At 33.2% G+C, this 24,477-nt stretch overlaps 1 pseudogene; it reads left to right on the top strand.

Moving 5' to 3' along the window:
* Positions 1–8,534: 8,534 nt before the first annotated feature.
* On the top strand, positions 8,535–12,938 carry LOC120073467 (beta-1,2-xylosyltransferase-like; annotated as a pseudogene).
* The last annotated feature ends 11,539 nt before the right edge of the window (positions 12,939–24,477 follow it).

Here is a 24,477-nt window from a genome sequence, read left to right as displayed (position 1 = left end):
ACATGTCTAATACTATTAAAGTCACATCCAGTGTATGACTCGCTACTTCAATCTGACATGCTTTTATCTTCTCTTTTGCTAACATAATTTCTCCAGACGAAGTGGATACCAACAACATATAGTGAAAGGGCTCTAATTCTAACATGGCATGCTTAACAAATAACGATGATATAAACGAATGGGATGAACTAGAATCAAACAATACCAGCGCAAAGTGTCCCAAGATTGAGAGCGTACTTGTCACAATAGTGCCTGCTTTCTCGGCCTCTTACCGGGTGGTTGAGTAAACACGACCTTGTTGATGCTAAGGCCTACCCGAACTCCTCTGTTCATGGCCTACAAACTGATTCTTGTAACGAACGTGCTTCTAATAGGGCATCTATCTATCGAGTGCCTCTCCTGCTTGCAATGAAAACAAACCCCGGTGCCTGCCAAACATCGTCCCCAGTGGCATCTTCCACACGAGCTACACACCAGCCGATTTCTTTCTACCATTCCTACCTCGGTAGCTTGCTACTTAAAGTGTCGAAGCGGTCTGTCTGAGCTTTGAATCTTCTGATGGGGGTGAGGCTCGAAAGCCTTCTGATCTGCCTTCCTCTTTTGATCTGAGCAAGGTCCTGCCCCAAATGCCAGTGAATGCTCATCTCCTAACTGTGGGTCCACCTCAACTGCCAAGCGAAGTGCCTCAACATGAGTGGTTGGTTTGAAGGCTCGCAAAATACTTCGTATACAGTTCTTTAGGCCTTGAACGAACCTTTCTGCCCTCATAGCTTCCGTGGTGACCAACTCAGGGGCGAAACGGGACAGGGTGTCAAACTCCTGATCATACTCCTCCCCTGATCTGTGTCCCTACCTCAACACCAAGAACTTCTTCTGCTTATTGTACCTCAAGTTGGCAGAGAAGTACTTCGCGTAAAAGCACTTCTTGAACTGCTCCCATGTCACCGGTTCCCCTCCCACACCCAACATTCTTTCTGCCGACTGCCACCAAATTTGTGCTTTGTCGGTAAGTATGAAAATGACACATTGCACTTTCTGATCTTCTGAGCATTTCATATAATGAAAGATCGTTTCAATCGTGGATATTCATAACTCTGCATTGGTAGGGTTCTTTAGTGACCCACTGAAGGTGCTGGGGTTGTACTTCCTGAAATCTCGCAAATGCTTGGCCTCCACGAAAGGCCTAACATCTTTGGTTTTGGACCATGTTCTAAGTCTAGACTTGTAGCATCTGATCTTGTGGTGGTGGTGTTTGTTGGAATTGGGCAAATTGGCCCAGCCGTTCATCTGGTGTTTGTTGGAATTGGGCAAATTGGCCCAGCCGTTCATCTAGCATGTCCTTTACTTTACTCAACACAGTTGATGTAACTGCTTCCCCAATAGTGGTTGCCCAATCGGTAAACTCTAATGGAATGACTGGGGTGGCCTGCGTCTGTGGTGGCGTGACCGTGTGCTGGGCTCTACTTCGTGTCTGGGTTCGTGATAGCTTGTAGAAATACAAGTTATTTATGCTGCCTTATTCAAATATTACGGCCAAAAGAGAGAAAATATGCGTCGATTGTATGAAAATTAGCTAAGAAATACAATAATTATAAATTGCCGTCAATACACCTACTGACACCATCAAGATGGTAGAAAAGAATATTTCAAGTATGTTTTGCAGGAAATCTGGTCACCTGTGCGTTCATGGCTCAAGAGAAAAAGATTAACGCATCTATGTTGCATTGCGCCCATCATTCAAGAATGAATAGACGATCAATGCAATAACGGCGCATGCGACAATCGATCCAGAGCTGAACTTCTCAACCTTATGCAGTAATAAAAAACAACACCACATGTGAGCACACGATCGAAAGATGCAAATGAGCAATGCAATCGCGGAGGATTTTGACACGTGTACAACTAACCGTTGTGTATTTTCAACGGACTGATTGCATAACAGAAGGAATATTTATTCCACCATTTTCAGAATTTCCATAATAATAAAGTGGGGACCACAAGTCAGAGAGTTAAAGCTTTCATCTATAAATACCCTCAAAGAATTCACGAAAGATATACTTGATACGGGGGATAATTGATACGAGCCTATTGAGAGAGAGGCTGATTTAAGTGCTGATCGGAGAAGATCCAGGAAGAAAAAAGACAAGACCGAGAGGTGAGTCTCAGGGCGAATCATTCCAAATCCCCGCCGTGAAGCTCTGTACCTAGATCAACTCTACTAGTTGAGCAAGCCTGAGAAGGAAGCTCATCCTTCCGTTCAATCCATCTACGCCGGCAAGCAACCTCTCCATCTAGATCGGTGTCAAGACGTTGACACTCTTCTGTATTTGTTTCTAACTCTTATTCATCAATTGTACTTCATCTTTTTAGTCTAAATCATTCACAACCATGTATCGGACGCTTGAATTTATAGTTAATTGTCATGATCATTCTCATTTCCACATTTTTGTCTATTTCCGTTCCTTCATTAATCGCTTTCTCCACGACGTTTTCTTAATCCCTTGGTGATTAATATGAATTAAACAAGTAACTTAATCTGTGCCAAGAAATAAAGATGTTTAGCTAAAGCATGCTAGACGACATCTTCACCTGTGAGAGTAGAAGTGAAGATGTTATTCTGATCTGTCGAGAGAAGGTTAGAAGAATGCGTTAACTAAAGCAAGAAGTACTTCCAGAGATGGAAGCAACCTTGCGTTCATTACGTTCGTCCCTATTTCACCACAGAGATGTAGGAATGCGGCCGATCATCGAAAGGTATACGCCAAGGGAAAGCGGAACCGTACTTATGTCTTTAATGCAATTAAGGAACTTGCGATATTTATATTAATTATCCTTTCTCTTTCTGCTTTGCACATAAGCCTTTCCACCACATAACACGATCTTTGTATATTCTTCACAGTCAGTCTCAACCTCGGTATCTTGTATCATGTAACCTGTGTATCTTGTATCATCATAGCTTAGGTTTATTTTATCGCACTTTACTTTTATCGCAATTTATTTTATTATTGCATTTTTCTTGCTTATCTTTACTTTTCTGCACAATTTACTTTATCACATTTTTAAATACTTGTACACACAACTTTTATTAATTTGAAAAACCCTCGGTCGCATATATCACAAATATAACACATTTAACCTAAAACAATCCCTGTGTTCGACCTCGGATCACACCGAGAAACTTGCGGTGGAATTATACTTGGTTTCAACGCAAGGAAACTTGTGACAACACATAGTATACTACAATATTCTCATAAATAATGCATATCTAGAAGTAGTATCGCATAAATAAAGTGTGTCTGAATAAGCATAACACAACATCCACATTCCATTCCCATTCCAAGTCATTGAGTTTATGGTAACATGAGCTTGAATGATCCATCATTCATCACAATCCATAAGCCTATTTAGAATCACCGCATCTTAAGCATTGTATGGCATCATTGCATTCTATCCATGCTTGCATCATTGTTTAGCTTATGCCAGTTACAGTTCGCTACCAACCTGACCCTGGGGGGTCTCTCGACGACAAGGAATCCTCTGGTATCGAAGGGTCCTGAACTTGTGCATCTTGAATTTGTGGATCCTCATCATGAGGATCTTGATCCTGAACTGTCGGATTCTGCTCTTCGGGAATGCGCCCCCTTCCGGTAACCCTATGACTGCCTCTTCCCCTAACATGAATCATTTCCTGACAGTTGTTCACAACCACCCCTAGCTACTTTCCTTACCAGCAAAACACATCAAATGCAATCATAAATGCTATATACTCGGGTGCATATTATTCTAGATATTTTTCATAAGGGACATATCTGACAACGGCAAAGAATCCGTTATAGGCCAAAAGGAACAACCTAGACTTATATAATAAGTTAGTCTATAGAACCCAAAACTCAGGATTTGATACCAGCTGTAACACCCCCACTTCCTAGGACTACTAAGAAGGGAATCGTTACTGCATGCATGCATAAATATTCACATTGAGGACAATAAAATAAAATATCCTGATTTTGGACTGCTTAAGTGTATAAGAAACTATTCTGCCATTATTTCAAGATCTTAAATCGTTCGACCCGGGTACCCTTTAACATGAAGTAAATAATAAAGAAAAATAATAAATATAACAAGATAAAACGTGAGAAAACATAAAGGTTCAAATGCGGAAGCGATTCTAGTTCCTTTGGCACTGTCATGGATTCCTCTTGTCAGTCGCCCGAGTAACCTTGCCATAAAGATAAAGGTTAAGTATAAAATACTCAGTAAGTGATCCCATTACCTGGATTAGGCTATGCATCCACGAGCAGAGAATGATGGCCCGTGGCTCAAACAACTACATCGGTTTTAGATGATGAAAAGAAACCAAAAGGCGTATTGTCTTGCCTTGACACGCATGTCTAGCGGCCCGTAGGCACACCGTCAAACATGAAAAATAACATGAATGTGAACCTGTCGATTCACGCATGTCTAGCGGCCCGTAGGCATACTGTCAAACATGAAAATAACATGAACGTGAACCTGTCAACTCACGTATGTCTAGCGGCCCATAAGTATACCGTTAAACATGAAAAATAACATGAGCGTGAACCTGTCGACTCACGCATGTCTAGCGGCCTGTAAGCACACCGTCAAACATGAAAAATAACATGAACGTAAACCTGTCGACTCACGTATGTCTAGTGGCCCGTAGGCACACCGCCAAACATTAAACTAGACTCGTCGGTCCTCTGAAATAAAACAGGCGTCAAGGCGAGACGGTAAATTGCCCTATTGGTCTATTCATGCATCACATGCATAATTTCAGTACTGATTAGAAATTCAAACATGCTCATAATACTCATAATAGTACCACTTACCTCAACTTGATCTCAAAAGTTAGCGCAAATAACTCCTTAATAACCCTTGGATAAAACTCAAATCAATCCTATGACATTAACCACAAGTTTAGTTTAGCAACTATGGTCTAGAAAGTGAGTTCAAGATTAAATATTTCCCTGGGGTTTAAGTCCAAAGGATAACCAACCAATAACAAAACTTACCTAACTCCAAAGATTTTTCGTCAAAAAGAATGCAACGCCCTAAAATCTTCCAAAATCCTAATACTGGAAGTCCACACAATGGGTATTAACCAAAATTGCTTCCAACACAAAGTGACACCCCAAAAATCCTGAAAAACCCAATTCTTGCCCAAAATAAACCAACTCTTACCCAAACTCAAGATTTTGTAAGAATAGGCAGTGGTGGTCTGCGAACTCAACGGTGGCCGACCGGAACGACGATTGAATGAGTGGCTGCTTAGGCTAGGCAGTTGTGCGCGAACTGCTGGGTGGGTCACACGGCTGGAGAGAGAGAGGAAAAAAAAATTCTAATTCCTTTTCTCTTTTTTTTTTTTTTTTTTTTCTTTTTTCTTTCCCACATGTAAATATAAATATACTTAAAACCCCTTTCCTTTTCCTTTTTAAATTCCAAATTCTCCATTCTTCTTCCAAATATATTTTCTTTTAAAACCTCCATCAAACAAATTGAATTATCACCATAGATAATCAAATCTCAAAATGCAAGCCAAAATAAAACTTAATTAATTCTAAATAATTAAATTAGATTTTAACTTAGCCAAATACATAAATCTCATATTTCAATTTATCCAAATAGTCTAACATAAATTAAAGCTTAATTACAAAATAAATTAAAGCTTAATTACAAAATAAATCAGGGTGTTTGTTAACTTATTTTAAGTATAACAAGCTATTTTTATGTATTTCTATATGAAAATTTGAAAACATTGAGAATATAAAAAAAAATATATCAAATTAATTTTATAACAATATGTATAAAATAATGAAAAAATATATTTAGATACAATTGAATTTGTAATAAATATTTAAACAAATTGAAAGTTAGTTAATTCATGTTATTTCAATGTGAACGTAATACTTTCTTAAAACTGTTTCTTAAGAATTTAAAAATTTTGAAACACTAATATATCACATTGTATAAATGTGATATATTCACATGGATAAACATTTCAATATTCAACCATCAATAAAGCATGTTGACAAATTTCTAAACTAAACAATCTTATCATAGTATATTACTTATATGAGAAACTAAATTTGATGCTGCTATTGTCCATTCGAAGTGGAAAATCCTATGAGTCAATAAGTTTAAGGACCAATTTTGTTTCACTAGAGGCAACATTTACATAATTTAGGTAAAAAATTAGAGAGAGCTTCACAGACTAAGATTTTGAATTCAACTTTTTAAAAACTATATTAAAGAGGCTTTTGAAATCATATTTTATTTAACCTAAATAATAGTACACGCTGCTACATAATATAATATGACACATGCAAAAACCCATGAATTAATGATATACTTTATCGTATAAAATTATAAATATAATAATAATTCCTTTTATTAATGAAAGAAAAAAAATTGCATAAGGTAGCTTTTTAACATATACCTTAGTATTCATATCATCATTTTTTTTTAAAAAAAAATTACAAATATAACAAAAAAAATAAAAATATAAACAAAATATTCAGATTGCGTTTTCTTGTGTGACTTTTTTCTTTATTCCAAAAGTACCCTCACAAACTATATTTTTCAAATCCTAATTGGGTGAAATTCTCTCCTCCCGCATTTTCCCTCCTTCATCAACATTCAACTTCTGCAACAATCAGTTCTAAAAATCGCATTCAATTTCTCAGCCGATTTTGAATTTCGCATTCAACTTTCTCCCGTTTTTTTGAATTTCGCATTCAACTTTCTCCGGGGTTTTGATTTCTAATTTCTCAGTCGATTTGTGGAGTTTTTTTTTTTAAAAAATAAACTCGAAAAATTCGAATTTATGGATGGTTTCTGCAACAACCAACCCTAAAAATCGTACTCAATTGATTTTGATTACGTTTTGATTCCGAATTTTTTAGGTTCGTTTTCGAATTTCTCAGATTTCGATTACGTTTTGATTTTGAATTTCTAAGGTTTTTATTTCTAATTTCTCAATCCATTTGTGGAAGTTTTTTTTTCTCGAAAACAAACTCAAGAAATTCGAATTTGTGGATGGTTTGTTTTCAAATTTCTCAATATCTCAAATTTGTGGATTCTTTACTTTCTTATTTTTTTTCTATATCATCACTATTCTGTTAGCTGTTATTTTGTTTTTGTGGAATTCTGAGCTTCGTTAGATGAACTCCAACCTTTAATTTGATTAATTCTTAGTTATTTTTGTTTTATAGGATTGTTTCAGTTTTTTTAATATATTTTTTTTACGATTTCTTGAAGCACAAGAAGTTTATTCTACCTTCTATGTTTGTGATGTTTTTTTTTTTTTTTTTTTTTCAAAAGCAGAGAAGAATATCATTATATCTTATTCTATGATTGCTATCTGATTTCTATTTGATAATACATAGTTTGTATTTTTTTTTATTAGCATCTGGTTTTTATTTACTACTTAGTAGTTAGTGATTTCTATTTGATTGTTATTTAATAGTCATGTGATGACTATCTTTTGTATTATTTACGAATATATCAATATAAGTTATATCATTGTGTTTGTTATCTGATTTATATTTGATTTTCATGTGATTACTTTCTGATGGCAATCAAATAATACAATGGAATGATATCTTATTTCTATCAAATTACCATTTTGAGTTATATCTTATTATTATTATTAGTTTTTTTTTTTTTTTTTGCAGCATTTTGTAGCTATGGTTAAACTTTCAACAACCGTTTTCCATAATGGTCAACGGGATGTTTGACAATCCTATGTAGGTTACAAAATTATTTGAGTTTTAGTTGAGGAAGCGATGTTTTTTGAATATTTTGTTAACTTCATATGGAAGGAACTTAAACTTCAGTCATGTATTGAACTTTCAGTTTTATTAAACTTAGGTAGTACTGAAGTTTAACATGTTGCTAAGATTGTTGAAGATAACAATGCATATTATTGTGGTTAAGGATGAATTTATGGAATATCCTTTAGTTGCTCATGCTGTGAATATGCTTTTAGAGGTTTCAGTTGTTTCTCCTTCTTCTGTAATTGAGAATAATTTTGAAATATATATATATATATATATATATATATATATATATATATATATATATATATATATTATAGATTTTCGTATTAACAATATGTCTTCTAGATTGTCTTTGAAGAAGAAGGCTTGTTTGCTAGTAAAGAAATTTTGTTGAAGTCATTTCAGTTCATAGCTGTAAAGAATAGTTTTGAGTTTATAATATGTTGAGTTGAAATGTACTCAAGATGGTTGCCAATGGTTTGTCAGAGCATCACAATATAAGAGTGGTGAATTGTTGATGAATTGAAAGTACATTGGTGAACATAATTGCTCTTTGATGGTTTGTGCTTCTCACAGGCAGGCATCTTCACAATTTATTAGTCATTATATGGTTGAAAATTTTAGATATAGTATAAATATTCAACACCAAAAGGTATAATACATCACATGCAAATGAATTATTGGGTTGTTGTTAGTTATTATAAAGCTTGGAGGGCAAAATAATCAATTATCAAGATGTTGAAAGGAGATGTTGGTGATTCTTATACCTTGATTCCCAAGTTCTTTTTGAAGTTAAAAGAAATGAATCCATATTTGGTTTCTTTTATTTACTTTGGTATGTCATTGATCAGTTTTATAGTAATCAGTTGATTAATATACCTATTAGCCTATTACTTAGTATATCAATGTAGAGCTTATGCATGCACCTATATATTAAGTTCTTTATTTTTTCTACTTTATTTTTTTTTCCGTAGAGTCATTTACTGAATATGAATTAGATTCGAAAGATCATTTCAAATATTGTTTCACGGCTATGGGGTCATCAATTGAATGTTGAACATACTATAGACCAAATATTTTTGTTGATAGGATATTTTTAAAGTGTAAATTTGCTGGAATGTTATTGACTGCCTTAACGATGGACATTAATAATGATATTTTTCCTCACTACAAGAATTTTGGGCTTTAATGTTGGTTGGAAAAAGTGAAATCAGATGTATAATATCGGTTTTTTTTTTTCTTTCAAAAAGCGGATCTTTAATGTTGGTTTTAAACCGACATTGTAGGGGTACCTTTAATGTCGGTTTTAAACCAACATTAAAGACCCGCTTCACTTTTTCCTCTAACTTTCTATTCCCCCCCCTCCCCCACATTTTTTACATTTCCCTCTCTGAACGCCAAAACCCAAGCTTTATTACTCAAGATCTCATTCATTCTCTTCGCTTTCAACACTCTAACTCTCTGCATTTACTTCACTTCTCACTCCAAAACCTCCTCTCCTACTTCCCCTCATTAAAATCACACTTTTGAAAAACGCTTCCCCTTCTCGGAAAACCCACATTCTTCTAAGCCCTGACCCATCTTACCTTCTTATCTCCCTTGGTCTCACTCCCCTATCCCTCCCCATTCCTGTGAGACCTATTTCGGCAATGGCTTCACCCACCGTGTAGATCTTTTCAAACCTAAACTCGCCAGAAAACTCGTCGGATGGTTCCGGTGCTAGTATAGTGAAACTCTCGAGAGCTTCATACGGGGGGGGGGGGGGGGAGTGCGAATGTGGCCGGAGAGGATTTACATGTCCAGAGGAGGCGAGCAGATTGAAGAGTTGATCGGAAGAAAGGAAGAGATGGAGTTGTCAGAATTTCATAGCGGTGCTTTTGGATCGTTTCGAGTTGTTGATCGTCTCGAGAGCTTCTTGATCGGTTCGTGTCGGAAGGGGAAGTTCAGAGGCACATTATGCACGCATTGTTTGGATCGTTTCGAGTTGTTTCTGGGAGTAATTTTGAATGCAAAGAAGTAGAATACAAGTTTTTATGGGTTTCTGGAGCTTTTTGTTCTTCCATTTATGCATTTGAATATAAAATTTCATGGGATTTTGTTATTGACCTCAGAATCAACTTTTGTTTGTTATGTTGGGTTTTGGAGCATTTGTTCTTCCATTTTTGTTATTTTTTGAAGGTCCCATTTTCAGATTAGAGTATTAGTTTTTTTTTATTATCCATATTTAAACTAAAGAATATGGAGTTTTATGGGTTTTTGTGATTTGAGATTTCATTTACTAACTTCATAATCAACATATATTTTTTGTGTTGGATTTTGGAACTGCCGTTCTTCCATTTCTGCAATTTTTTAATTTGAAAACTGATGGAAGTCCAATTTTCAGATTAGAGTATTAGCTATTGAATTTCCATGTTTGGTTCAAGAATATTAAATTTTATGGGTTTTTGTGATTTGGGATATATATATATATATATAACTGGGTTCATAATCAACATTTTAGGAAGGTGGAATTAATTAGTATTTTCTCAGCACATGGATAATGAGTCTAAATAGAGATTTCTTAGTAAGAGAGTGCAAATTTAGTAACTATAACAAACATTTTGGCTTGACTCTGTCTTTTCGTTCTCTAATCTGGACTGACATTAATAATATATAATATGTTTTGAATAATCAGTTTTTAAGTAATCTAATTTCATTTGGACCTGATCTTCTTTATCCTGAGTTTGAGTGAACATTATTGTCTTTTTCTTCATTAAAATTATTCTAAATGGTTTCTGAATCAAAGGCTCCATTTACAGTGGATCGGGGAGCCTGTGCTTTTGATGATGAGGTTTGAGTATGCAATTCTTTTTCACACTATTATAGATTGGTATAGTGCTTATCTGGCTTTGAGAGTCGTTGGGTTGCCTAATCGACCTCATCTGGTTTTTGTCGACGGGTATTGTAAGGTACGTCTCGGGATCGCTTTGCTTTCTTTCCTTTCTTTTAGAATGGAGGTTGTTGTTTGTATTTGGTTTATTGAGGAGAATATATTTGGAAAGAAGTGAGAATCTCAAGTTATTACAAAGTATAAAACTAAGAAAGATGGTTTATATGGAGTTAGAAGAGCTGGAGATATGTAATTGACTATATCTATTGATATCAACTCTTGAGATCTATCTGTTTTTCTTGGACGAATATGTTTAAATTGGTTATTTCCTATTTTTTCTTCTTGTGTATGAACTGAGAAAGAAAGATTATGAAAATAATGTCATATTTTGTTGTTTCTTCTTCAATATTTAAGACACCTTTGGAAGAGACATGGAAGGCATTGTTTTCAAGTCTAAGATATGCAAAAAATTTCAGCGGATCGGTTTGTTTTCACCACGCGATCTGCTGTTCGTTTTGTCGTCGTTCGCGTGTCTCTGCTGGATCTACTGCTCGTTCCGTCATCGTTTGCGTGTCTCCACCAGACCTGCTGCTCGTTCCATCGTCATTCGCTTGTCTCTATCAAATCTGCGTGTCTCCGCCGAAGCGCTACAACCACGCTTTCAATGAAGAGGTAAGTAAACATATTGCAATGAATTATATCTCTTAAGGCCATTGGCCTCTTTCTTGCAGTTAATAATACCAAGTACGTTTTCCTGTCCTTGGTTTCTAGAAGTGATTAAGTTGGAAGGCATTGGCCATACTCCTGAAGATGCAATGATGCCTAGAGAAATGTTTCTACTGTAAGTAAGTAATACTTAAGCAGGTTGCTCATTTTATTTACTAGTTTTTTGAAGCTTATGCTTTTAATTGATAATCTCTGGCTAGGTTGGTAACTTCGCACATGACTAAAACCAACTTTAATTAAAATTTGAATAAAACTATAAAAATGGGTAATAAGATATCAGGTTGTTTGTTCTTCAAGAATGAGTTTTGATCCAACATCTTTGTATCTTTCTACCACTTTCTTTCAAGTTCATGGTAACCATCTTACAACCACCTCATTTTCTTTTATTTATTTGTTTGTATGTTTTTTAGGTGTTTGGAAGGGGTGTGGAGGAGATGGATTTCTTACAACAACAAGGGATTCACGTAAAAATTGTTCCTGGTAAGTGTATTTTTGAATGCTTGCAGTTTTAAGCTTAGCTTCTAAGTGTTTTCAAGTGATTCTAATGATATGGAAATTCCTGTTTGAGAAGTTCTAGTGTGCTTATTTCTCTTTTGACCATATTGGATTAGAATATAACACCCATTTATGACTCATGTGTACTATTTATTTGTAGTTTAGATTTGATTCAAGGTGCTTGAGTTTGTGGGTTGCACTATGATAGTTTGTGGGTTATTCATGCACTATGGCAGTTTTTGTGATAACTTTTGAGATTTGAAGTACATTGTAAGCTAAATTTACTTATTGATGTATGTGTTCTTGAAGTACAATTTTTGTGAGCTCTTAATGCTAAGCAATAATGGCGATTTTTTTAAGATCAAAAGACTTATAATGCAGATTTACGCATGCAAGGTGAGGGATGAGAAGTAGACAACAAGATTTTAACATGGTTTTGCAAGAGGTGCCTACGTCCACGAGAAGAGCTGAGATTTCTTGAGAAGTAGAAAGGGAAAAATATTAGAGATAAATTCGTCTAACTCATTGATTTCTCTTTTAGATATTTTATATATAGGATGTTTACAATTTTGTTGAGAGATAAAAGTAAGATAAAATATCAGTTTCACTTTAAATAGTTACTGTTTTAACACTTTTCAATATACTTGAGGAAGAACGGGATGTCATAATCAAGCATGGAACACAATCATGAGAGAGTCAGTGTGCTGCAACACATGGGATGCAGATGTCTCAGTTCAAAAAGGTATTTTTTTATGCTTACAATTGTTATTCTTCTGGGGTTGGAAAAGAAGTGAGTTACTAAAACCAACTCAAGAAGGTACTTTGTTGTTTACTCAAGTCCCTTTGTGAAAAATATAATATTCTTATGCTTTGAGCGTTAAACTGCAACTAGATAAACTAGCTAAATCTATGAGGATCAATTCTGTTTATGATCAAAATTATCTTGATAGTAGATAGGTTACTAATTGTTGTTATACTTTTTTTTCATTTGAACAGGATATACAAGAGAAATGAGCAATATTATGGTGATTGAACCATATAGAAGATAAGTTACTTGTTTTCTTATCTTCTTTTTTTCTTCTCTCTTGACAAGGCGATTATTTTTTTTCAAAATAGTCTCTTCTTAGCCTTTGCGAGTAAATACGAAACTATTTCAGAGTAAGATTCTTTTGAAAACTAGTCGAATTAGAATTTGGGAGCTAACTCATTTGAGTAATAATGAAATGACTTTGAGTGAAGTTTTTCATTTTGTTAGGTTCAAGTTTGATGTGTAAGGCTAAATTTTGATTCTAAAGGATTTGGAAGGAAGATAGGAAGATTGCATTGGACATGTTTTAAGAAGGTTGACAAGTGGAGAAGATGCACCAAACACAAAAAGGACTTCATAACAATATTAATAACAAGTACAAGGTAATATTTATAAGATGCTTATCTTAAAAGTCTATTTGTTCTAAAGTTTTGTAATAGATTCTTAGGCATCCTTTGGTAGTTTATGGTTTGGTTGGTTTATGGTAGTAAAACTTCTTAGGCATCCTTTGATAGTTTATATTTAAGCATTATTTGTCTAAATGAATCCGGTTGCACTATGGTAGTTTGTGGGTTATTCATGCATTGTGGGTTAGGTTAATTCTTCATTATCATTGTCGAATCTTTTGTTACCTCTTGTTTAACCATTTATTGTGCTTCTTCGTCAATTTGAATCAAATTCTTCATTATCTAGGATTGACCCTCGATAGCATCTTTTAGTTGGAGATGTTTTTTGTGGTTTCATTTGATTGAAGTCTTGTATCCATTGGTGTGCTTTTTAGATGCTTGAAGTTTTGGTGTTGCTTTAGGGGGTTTTTTACTTTTTAGTTATATAGATAATGTAAAACTTTTTAGTTGAATATGCTAGCCTCGTACGTAAATTATTTATTTTTTTATATAGTACTAGCTTTAATTTAATAAATGGACGTAAACTTAAGTTGAATTTATCTTTTTTTTTTCTTTTTTGTAGTTCAATACAAAAGATGCATATACGTAAGGAGAGATCGACGTAATTCAGACCCAATGGGTAAGTTTTGTTGGCCGATTTGTGTAAGGATGTAATTCTTGTTTTTTTGTCTCAATAGAATGTAAATGCTAGCTTAGAATGAACGCAAATTTATTTAACCATGATCTTTGTGAATGGAATTAGTACTAATATGATATTTGTGAAAGAGAGAAATGATGGCTTGGTGTAAGTATTCTATGAAAGTCTGGTTCTGGTATTGTGATTCTTGTTTATGGATAAATTCATAGGTGGAAGACATGATCTGTTTATTATTGAAAATTGTATTCATGGTATTGTGATTCTTGTTTATTCATGGAATTAGTACTAATTGATATTTGTGAATGAGAGAAATGATGGCTTTGATGTAAGCTGTATTCTATGAAAGTCTGGTTCTGGTATTGTTTTGCAAATTTTGGTGGATAAATTCATAGGTGGAAGACAAATATTGATGAGTATATGTAATGGATTGGGAATATTGAATCTTGTTTGTGGATAAATTCATAGGTGGAAGACAAATATTGATGCGCTCGCCATGCAAATTTTTTTATACTTTTAATATAAAACACAGACATTTCCTGACCCAACACGAGACATATAATGTCATTTTTAACTTATTTGACCAAAAAAATGGATTCGACAACGATTTTTTTTTTTAAAAAAGGACAGATTCGAGCTTCAATGTTGGTTATGAATTAAAAAAAACAGGCTTTAATGTCGGTTGCAACAGACATTAAAGACCTTTACTCACTAAAGACCTTTAATGTCGGTTGCAACCGACATTAAAGATCTTCAATGTCAAGACCTTTAATGTCGGTTGCAATTGGCATTTAAGGCTGTATTATTGGTATTATTGAAGCCCTTTAATATCAAGTTAAAACTGACATTAAAGGGCTTTAATAACACTATCTTTAATGTCGGTTTAAAACCGACATTAAAGCCCAAATTTCTTCTAGTGCCTTTTGCTTTCATTATAGCAGATTCACAATATAGTAATTTCAGAAAATGATGCCTCTTGGATGTGGTTTTTGGAGAAGTTAAAGGTTTTTTTTTTGGAGATTGGGAGGAATCATTTATTGTTTCCAATATGTGGATAAACATTTCAAATTTTGTTTTAAGTATGTTTCCATTGGCTCAGTATTGTGTTTGTATGGAACGTTTCTTGAACAATATAAAGTTTTTATTCAAAGATTCTATAATAGAAATTTTGCAGTGTGCAAAATCATATATAATAGATGATTTTAAGTTGTATATGAGATGGATAGAATTAATATACCCATCTACTAGAGAACATATTAGGAATGTTGGGTATGAGAGATGAGCTTGTGTGTACTATAAGCAAAGAAGATATCAAATGGTAACAACTAATATTTCCGAGAGTTTAAATTCAGTGTTAAAAAATGGTAAAAATTTACCCATAGCTTCACTGCTTGATGCAATCTGAGAGTTACTTCAATAGTAGTTTTATTATAGAAGTAAATCAACACTCTCTTTGAAGAGTATTTTGACTAGTTGGACTAAAGGAGTGATGAGAAATCCAGCTGATGAATCTGAAGGGATCAAATCCTAAGCGAAAGCGTGTGATCGCCTTACAGTTTTACTTTCGATTTTACATAAACAAAATACAATATAAAAATAATAACATAATGGATAAACAATCAAAATTAGCATGCTTTTAAGAGAAGAAAAGATGGTAGAGCTAAACCTTACCTTTGTAGATTCCTAAATTCTTCACGATTCCCTCTGCGTCTTCTCCATGACGTCTCTTCAATGATCAAAGGACACCACTGTAAGTGAAACCTTGTTATTCTCTAGGATCCCAAGAATTGATCAAAGGACACCACCATAAGTGAAACCTTGTTATTCTCTAAGATCCAAAATATGGATGTGTGGTCTCCAAGACTTGGAAAAGGAAGAAGAAGTAATAGAGAAGAGAAAAGAGATTTTGAGAAAAGTAGTAGGAGACTAGGATTCAGAATTCCTAATTCAACCGTGTCATAAACATGGGTCATGAAGACCTATAGAGAGAAGATTGACCCCCTTCTCCTAGTCTTTCCTATTCCTATTCTAATTATGATTTAATTAAATAACTTTTATTTAATTAGTCCAATAATTAAACAACCATATATATTAAATCCAATTTAATATATATAATTAATAAATAAATAAATAAACATCACATGTTTATTTATCTCTACTTCTAAAAAATTAATTAATTAACCATTAATTTATCAATTAAACAACTATATTAAATCATATTTAATATAAAATTAATCAACATATAATCACCACATATTTATATGTATACATCTCTATAATATTTGAATCTTATTCAAATATTTTTCTCTCTTAATTATAGAACGCATCTACAATTAACCATATTATATTAATCTCATTAATATGCAATTGATTTAAAAATTTAAATCATTTCTCTTATATATCCTTTAGTGAGCTAACAAAGTGATCTTATTGACCTACGGATTAGAAGCTCCAATGATATAAGATCAATTAATTGAACTCTTTAATTAAATTAATCAATTTTCATTAACTACTAGTCACTCCATTAAAGACCGATAAGTGCACTCTTCGTATTGTAGCTTTATTTCTGTGTCCATGGATATAACCAATTAATAGTGAGTCGACCCTTCACAAATTGCTCATAACTATAGTTGAGTCAAAATACCTTTTTACCCTTGGATGTGTGGTCTACATCTATCTCTTTAAATACCATTGATCCCTCTAATGAACAAACAGTTTATAGTCCAACTATAAACTACCATCTCTTGAGCCAGTGAGAGGTTGAGACCTCAATATTCAAGACCCGAAATCAACTATTAAGGGATTAATTTATCTACTTTCCATAAGGTGGGGAAAAGAGTGAATTCCATCTTGTGTAGTTGTGTTCCCAACTTCCTATTCGAACAAGTCCCCAAAATGGTAAACTTGTTGAGTCGACTAATAACCACTCTCACACAAATCAAAGGATTTCCCTCATAGACAGAAGTTGACAACTCACTCAGGATCAAGATCAAGTCATCTATGGTTATCCTAGTAAAATATAAGTTTCTTCTAGCAACGGTGTTATATAAAGAGACTATTAATTTCACAGTCTGGTCTGATACTAACTCTTTGCATAGAATACCACTGCGTGCATGACTCCACATGAACGATCAGGATCAAATCATTTGTAGCACTTTACAACAATTGTAACATCTACAAAGCAGACCATATTCGTAGTGTCACCACGATAAGGTATCTAGTCTTATCCATCTACTACAGACCGTTTAGGTTATCACTTAAACGTGATCCAACTGTATGTGATATACATGTTTAAGTTTCATAAAATAACCTTGGATCTTAATTTATTGGATTGATTTAATAAAATCTAAACATTAATAAAATACCTCTTATTTTATTAGATATATAAATTATCTTTACAAACTACAAGATACACTCGATTTAGGACATTAACTCCAATAGAATCATGAAGTTTCACTGTAAGTAATTACTATTTGATTTATGTTTGATTACTACATCGTTGTCTTATAGTGATTGCCATCAGGTTACTATGTGGTTTCTATTTTATTACTACATCATTATCTTATATTGATTATTTTCAGATTGTTATTGGATTGTCATATTATATTGATTGTATTAAACTTTATGAAATAGTTTATAAGATATTTTCTTTTATATGCCATGCTTATATTATTGGAGTTGATGCCCTAAATCTCGTGGGTATTGGAGTTTGTAATTGTAATATACAAACAATTTATTTCTTTAATAAAATAATTAGTATTTTATTTAACACTTAGTAGCATTAACCCATAAAACCAATAAACTCAAATCCACTATTGTCTTCTGTAACTTAAACATGTATGTGGAGACATATAGGTGGATCATGTTTAATAGATAACCTAAACGGTCTGTAGTAGATGGATAAAGCTAGGTATCTTATCCTGGTGTCTGATAGCTCTAAAAAAGAGCTATATTTTCTTGTTTAATTTGAGCTGGATTTTACGTGTTTATTGTCTTATTTTGTAGGTTCTGAGCAACCATGAGGTTGGATTGGCGATTTAGTGAAGAATGGGGTTAATTTGAAGCAATCTGGAGTTGATTTCAGCATTCAGGCTTCAAATGAGAGGAAATTACAAAAATTCCACTGTCACAGAGTTGCAACGCTTGCCCAATGCCAGCATTACAATGCTCGTCCGACGCTAGTCCAATGCTATAAGGCAGAATGTGTTGTGTTGCAACGCTCCAAAGTTTGCAAACACTATGATATTTTTATAAATACCTCTCTTCGTCTTTAGGTAAAAAAAATGCTAACTTTTGGGGCTGAATTGATGGAGGCCAAGGTTGATCTTCATTCTTCTTCTTTTCCCTTCAATTTTTAGTATCTTTAGGTTAGTGTTTTTCCTTTTTATTTTGGGTTGTAATCAATGGATCGGTTGTTTGTCTTGGATTTGTCTGTGAATTAAGAGGTAATTTATATCTAATTTCTTTGAGCAAGAATCTTATGTCTAATTTCTTAAGAATTCTGTGATTAAATTTGATGTTCTTCAATTCTATATTTTTCTTTGAATCTTGGTGTAATTAGATTTGCATTTGTGCGTTGGACTGACGACCCTATCATATTGCATGTCTCTGCTAGTTAATTTCAAGCTTGCACGTTTCCTTGAGTTCGTTTATGCTTGAATTTACCCCGATAACAAAAGATTAAATGTGAATGATTAGATTTATAGGCTGATATTGGATTTTAGTATTTCATGTTTAATCTAGATTTGAAGAATAAATTGGTTAATTGAAAAAGGATTTTCTTGACGTTTAATCAACACGATTAATCCTCATTCTTAATGCATATGATTTTTAATTTTATATGATCGCTAAGAACCCAGTAGAATTAAGAACATATAGTTTAATTAGGGTATGGTCTTTCCAACCTTAATTAATAATTAGGGTACTTGATTGATTTTTATTTAATTAATTGTCGGTCTTTATAGAGATTAATTAAGTCGAATCGATTTAGTAGTCGTGCGTGCATAGAATAGAATGTTTGTTTAATTATTGATTTCCATGATAGAAATTGTATAGGAAACTCTCTCTTGCTCAAGAAATTAGATAGGCCCCTATCCTTGATTACATTTACCCTTTTATTTCAATTTCTCGCATTTATCTCATCCATACCAAAACCCTCCATTTACTGCTCTAGTTAGAAAATTGGCTTAACAAAACAAATCGCGCTTCCCTGTGGATCGACTCGAACTTACCACTGTTACTATGTTTTAGTAGTTATAGGAATAGTTCGGTATACACATTTTCTTTTGACCCTTAGGCTCTTGGGATTAAACGACACCCCAAAAAACCGACTGTCAGTGACACTACGAATACGACCCACTTTGTAGATGTTACAATTGTTGTAAAGTGCTACAAATGATCATGTGAGCGAGGGTATTCTATACAAATAGTTTGTATAAGATCGGACCATGAAATGACTAGTCTCACTATATAACACTGTTGATAGAAGACACTTACATTTCACCATGATGACTATAGTTGACTTGACCTGAATTTGACTTGAATCCTAATTGAGTTGTGAACTTTTGCCTATGAAGTCGGTTCTTTGATTTGCATGGGTGAGAGTGATCAGTGTCGCCTCATATGTCTACCATTTTGAGGATTCGTTTGATTGGGGAGCTGGGAACGCAACTACACAAGAAGGAATTCACTCATTCTCTATAGTTAGAGTAAGTAGAAAAATTGCTTACTTAAGGATTGATTCCGGGACTTGAATAATATGGCGTCACATCCTCTCCTGACCCGAGAGGGGTTTGGTCATAGTTGAACTATGACTTATTGTACATTAGAGGGATCAGTAGTACTTAAGGAGTTAGATATAGACATGGGCAAAATGGTAATTTTGACCCAGTTGTACTTACGAGCAATTTTTAAAGGGTCATTGTACCGTTGATTGGTTATATCTAATGGACATAGAAATATATATGTAGTGTAAAGAGTGTAGTTGTCGGTCTTTAGTGGAGTGACCAATAGTTAATGAAGTTGGATAATTTAATTAAAGAGTTTAATTAATTAACCAAGTACCATTGGATCTTCAATCTATAGGTCTATAACTCATTCTGTTTTCTCTTTAGACTCTGTTTTCTTTACCCCAACTCACTCTATATTTCTTTTTCTAGTATTAGCAGTTCAATCAATACGAAGGTTTTTAAAGGAGAGAGACTAGGAATTGATTTTCACTTGGTTGTTGCATCTTTATATTATGTATTTTCTTTGGAGGTTTAACATGAACCTTTCCATTTATTTTTTCCTGAAAATATTATTTTTTTTAGTTTTTAAAACTAGTCTTAGGTGTGTTTCCTAGGTTTTTGGTCTAAGTAGTTTAAATTTTATTAGATATTATTTTTAGTTTTTTAGTTTTTTTTTAAAATACACTATAATCATAGGGAGTTGATAAATTGTCAATTTGTAGATTTTAAAAAGTAGTTGATTTAGTCATTTGGCCATTTTCCCAAACTAAAATAGTTCTGGTCATTTTTTAAAACATCATCCTATTTTAACCATTTATCCAGCCGACCCTTTTATCATTCCACATAGGGGTTTCTATATATATAGCCTTAATTCTAGACCCATACTACACTTTTATCTTTAACATTTAATTTATTTAAAAAATAGGCCAATAGAATACAAATTTTCACTAAAGTTAGTGTATATTTACCATTTAAGGCTCATCCATGTATTTTTACAAAGCAAAATATATATATTTGATTCTCTCTTCCCCATGCACAATTTTAGGGCTTCACACCCATTGATATTACTTTTTGAAAAAGAAAAATATGTTGGAATCTTCTTCCTCCTCCCCCATCCCTATTCTTTCTTCCTCCTCCTCCCTCCTACCTATTCTTTCTTCTTCCTCCTCCCTCTTTTTTTCTTCTTCCTGATAGTGTGGTTACAAACAGACGGCTAGGACGACCTCGCGCAAGGCAAAACTTCTGGCGTCAGGTATAAGCAAATCTGGCGCGGGCTCAAGCAGATGACGACGTGGTAGCAAACAGATGGCATGAGACAGCATGGTGCGGGGTGAAGCTTCCGGCACCGGGCACGAGCAAATCTAGCACGAACTTGGGCAGATCTAGTCCAAGGCGGCGTGGGCTCGAGAAACGGACGATGTGAGATGATGTGGCGAAGTTTCTGGCACCGGACGCGAGCAGATCCAGTCGAAGGCGGGGTTTTGGAGGAGATGAAGATGGGGAGAAGAAGAGATGAAGATGATGAGAGTTGTTGGACATACAAAACAAGAATAAATGTGTATATAATATATACTGTGATATATATAGTCGTTTATTTAATATAAACGCTGATGGTTTTTGTATTTAGATTTCTTGCTTTGTGATATATACACTTATATATATGTTATATGTTGAACATCAAGTCCATCTGTGATTTATATACTCTTGTAGATATTTTTGTTGATTTTCGACTACTTTGAATTTATGATATATGATATATACACACTTATATATATGTTTTGAAATTTATATTCTAGGGTATATTTAAAAATAATCATGAATATTTGAGTAGATATCAAATATATTTACCAGTATAACGATGATTTATGTCAAGAATTTAATCAATCTCTAATTCATATACTGTGGTATATTTCATATATTTGTTAGAATATTATCAAATACTTAACAAAATGTTCTGAGGTATATTTTAAATAATCATGAATCCGGAAAAAAACAAAATGTGAAACCAACGAAAATAGAAAATAAAATTTCATTAAATATATTTTCTCTCTCCAATTAAATTAAATAAAGGGAAAAATCTCAACAAATAAACGAATTTTCTCTCTTCATACTAAATATAGTTTCTATCATTACGAAAGCTTCGTAAATAGGGAAATATATATAAAAATCAGGAATAAAAATAACAAAAAAGGGTAAATTTATCCAAAAATAATATTAAAAGCCTTTATTTAAAAAACTCAAATTTAAAGACATTTTTTAATATAAGGCCTAAGCAGGATGTTTTAGGTAAAAATCCCTTCCACATATATCAGAACTACACAACTGGAACTTTTGGGCTTTCATTTGGGCGGCCCAATTAAAATGATAGAAGGCAAAATTGGGCTCATATCTACATGCCCACAACTTCTACTCTTTGAGCCCTCTATTTTGAGTAATTTGATTTGATTGCATGAAAATGCATTATAAATAAAAGAAAGAAAAAAAACACACATAAATTAGGCTTTCCTTTTCCCCCAAGAAGAATAAAAAAAAAAAAATGAAAACAAATAAAATATATTTGAAAAATGATTTCAAACTAAGCATCCAAAAGACCCCTTTTCTTTCTCTCCATTAATAGATTTTTTGGTGCTTTGGGTTTCTCTTGAAGTTGAAGCTGTCTGGAAAAAGAGGGGAAAAAAGGGAGATAATGAAAGTGGAGAACGGACTTTAAGAAAGATTTAAGAGTACTTTGAGGCCTTTTTAACTTTCTTTCCATTATCCAAACAAACAAATTAAAGTACCATTAACCTTTTTTTCTTAACTCTTGTAAGTTTCACTATATATATATAAAAAAATAAATAAAAGAAGGAATTTAAATGTGTAAAATATTATATCCATTATCCAATTATGAGGAGGTTGATGAGGTGTGATGTGAAGGTGGAAATATGCTTCGCTTCTAATTCATTTTGATTAACATTTTTTAAAAAAAAAATGTTCCTCATCTCCAAATTCCAACCATGCTTTAATTTGCTTTCATCATTCTATTTTATTATTATTATTTTTTTAAAAATAATATTCTATCGATCCATTTATCTTCTTTAACTTATTGGTTGTTTAACTATGGTTGGTTCGTCTCTAGTTTTGTTATAATAGAGAATTGAGGATTTCTTCTTTATTTGCCAAAAAAAAAAAGGTTAATTTTGAGAAAGGCTCTATTGTGGCAAATCTAGCTTGTTTAACAAAAAAGAACCAATGTGGGGTCTTTTTGTTAGTTGCATTTAAAGTTTTACATTGATTAAATTGAAATAATCATGAATTTATGAGTAAACATTTTATTTATATTGGTATAAGACTTATATTGGGGAGTGATTTTTTAAATGTTTTAAATCACTTTTTTTTTTCCCTTTATAGTCCGAATTACTTCAAAAATATGTTTTTAACCATTTAAAATCATTATTTAATGTTTAATTTTCATACCAATAAAATTTATTTCGAATTGTTAAAAATATATTTTGGATTGATATTTTGACAAACTTAATATAAATGCTTTTAAACCTTTCAAAATCAATTTCAAACGTGGATTGAAAACCTATTGCATATTAGAGGTTTATTTTGAAATGATCCAAATCATTTCTATTATGTTTAAAACCACTCATAGATGTACTTTTAAATATTTAGAATTGATTTTATGGAATGAGAAATGTCGTCTAGAAGTATGAAATAGATTATGAAGTTAATTTTGAAAGATTAACTTAAGCATATTCTAGTGTAATTTTAAACATAATTATCAATGTGACTTGAAACATTTAAAAAATAACTCACAAAACATGTTTTTAGTCCTAATTTAACCAAGGCATGAACAATGCAAAATAGACATTATATGTAGCTTGAAAGTGAACTTGAATCGATGTGTTCCACATTAGGCTGCAGCGTGAGTTGGAACGAATGGTTTGTTTTTGGAGGAAAGATAGATTTCACAAAACTTGTTAGGCTGTATCACTTTTTATTTCGTTAAATTTCATCACAAATTTAGATTTTTTTTTTTTTAAAGAAATAATATGTCACACCCTATCCAGGTTATCCTCTTAACCTAAAAAGAGATGTGAAGATGCTAAACATCACTTTTATAGGGAGCGATGACAGTGGCGGAATATGAGAAAAAGTATACAAAACTATCCAAATATGCAATCTCAGCAATTGAAGATGAGAGGGACAGGTGCAAAAGATTTGAAGATGGTTTGAAGGAGGAGATTTGTACGCCAAGTACTGCTGGTGCTAAATGGAATGATTTTGCCAAATTAGTTGAAACTGCCTTAAGGGTTGAGAAAAGTCTATCTGAGAAGACAAAGAAAGAAGTTGTAAGAAACGTTTGTGCAGCTACCTCTTTGAGCCAACTGCATGATAGATCCGGTAAAAGGTATATTCCTAGGGTTTTGAACAAAGGAAGTTTTAAACCAAGATATAGTGGTTCTTCCAACATTAGATCTAGCAGAAAATGAGGATTCCAATCTTTTAATAGTTCAAGACGACCATCAAAGTCCGCAAGAGGTTTACAATCACAGGTTATATCACCTAGTGGTGTTTTAGTAGGAGTTGATAAGAGAACTTGGTATGCGGAGTGTGGCAGGTCATTATGGTCCATGCTTTGGAGAAAGTGTCTAGATTTAAATACAGAGATAGAGAAAGGATGTTAAATATTACTAAAGAAGGTGATGTTTAACATCTTTACATCTCTTTTTAAATTAAGATGGTAATCTAGAAGGGATGGTAGAGAATACTTAGAAAAACAACACAAATTTTGATAACTATTAA

The sequence above is a fragment of the Benincasa hispida genome, chromosome 3, assembly GCF_027475165.1.
Source record: "Benincasa hispida cultivar pf3 chromosome 3, pf3_genome.v1.1, whole genome shotgun sequence".
Taxonomy (NCBI): Eukaryota; Viridiplantae; Streptophyta; class Magnoliopsida; order Cucurbitales; family Cucurbitaceae; genus Benincasa; species Benincasa hispida.
This window is presented reverse-complemented; position numbering and strand designations above follow the sequence as displayed.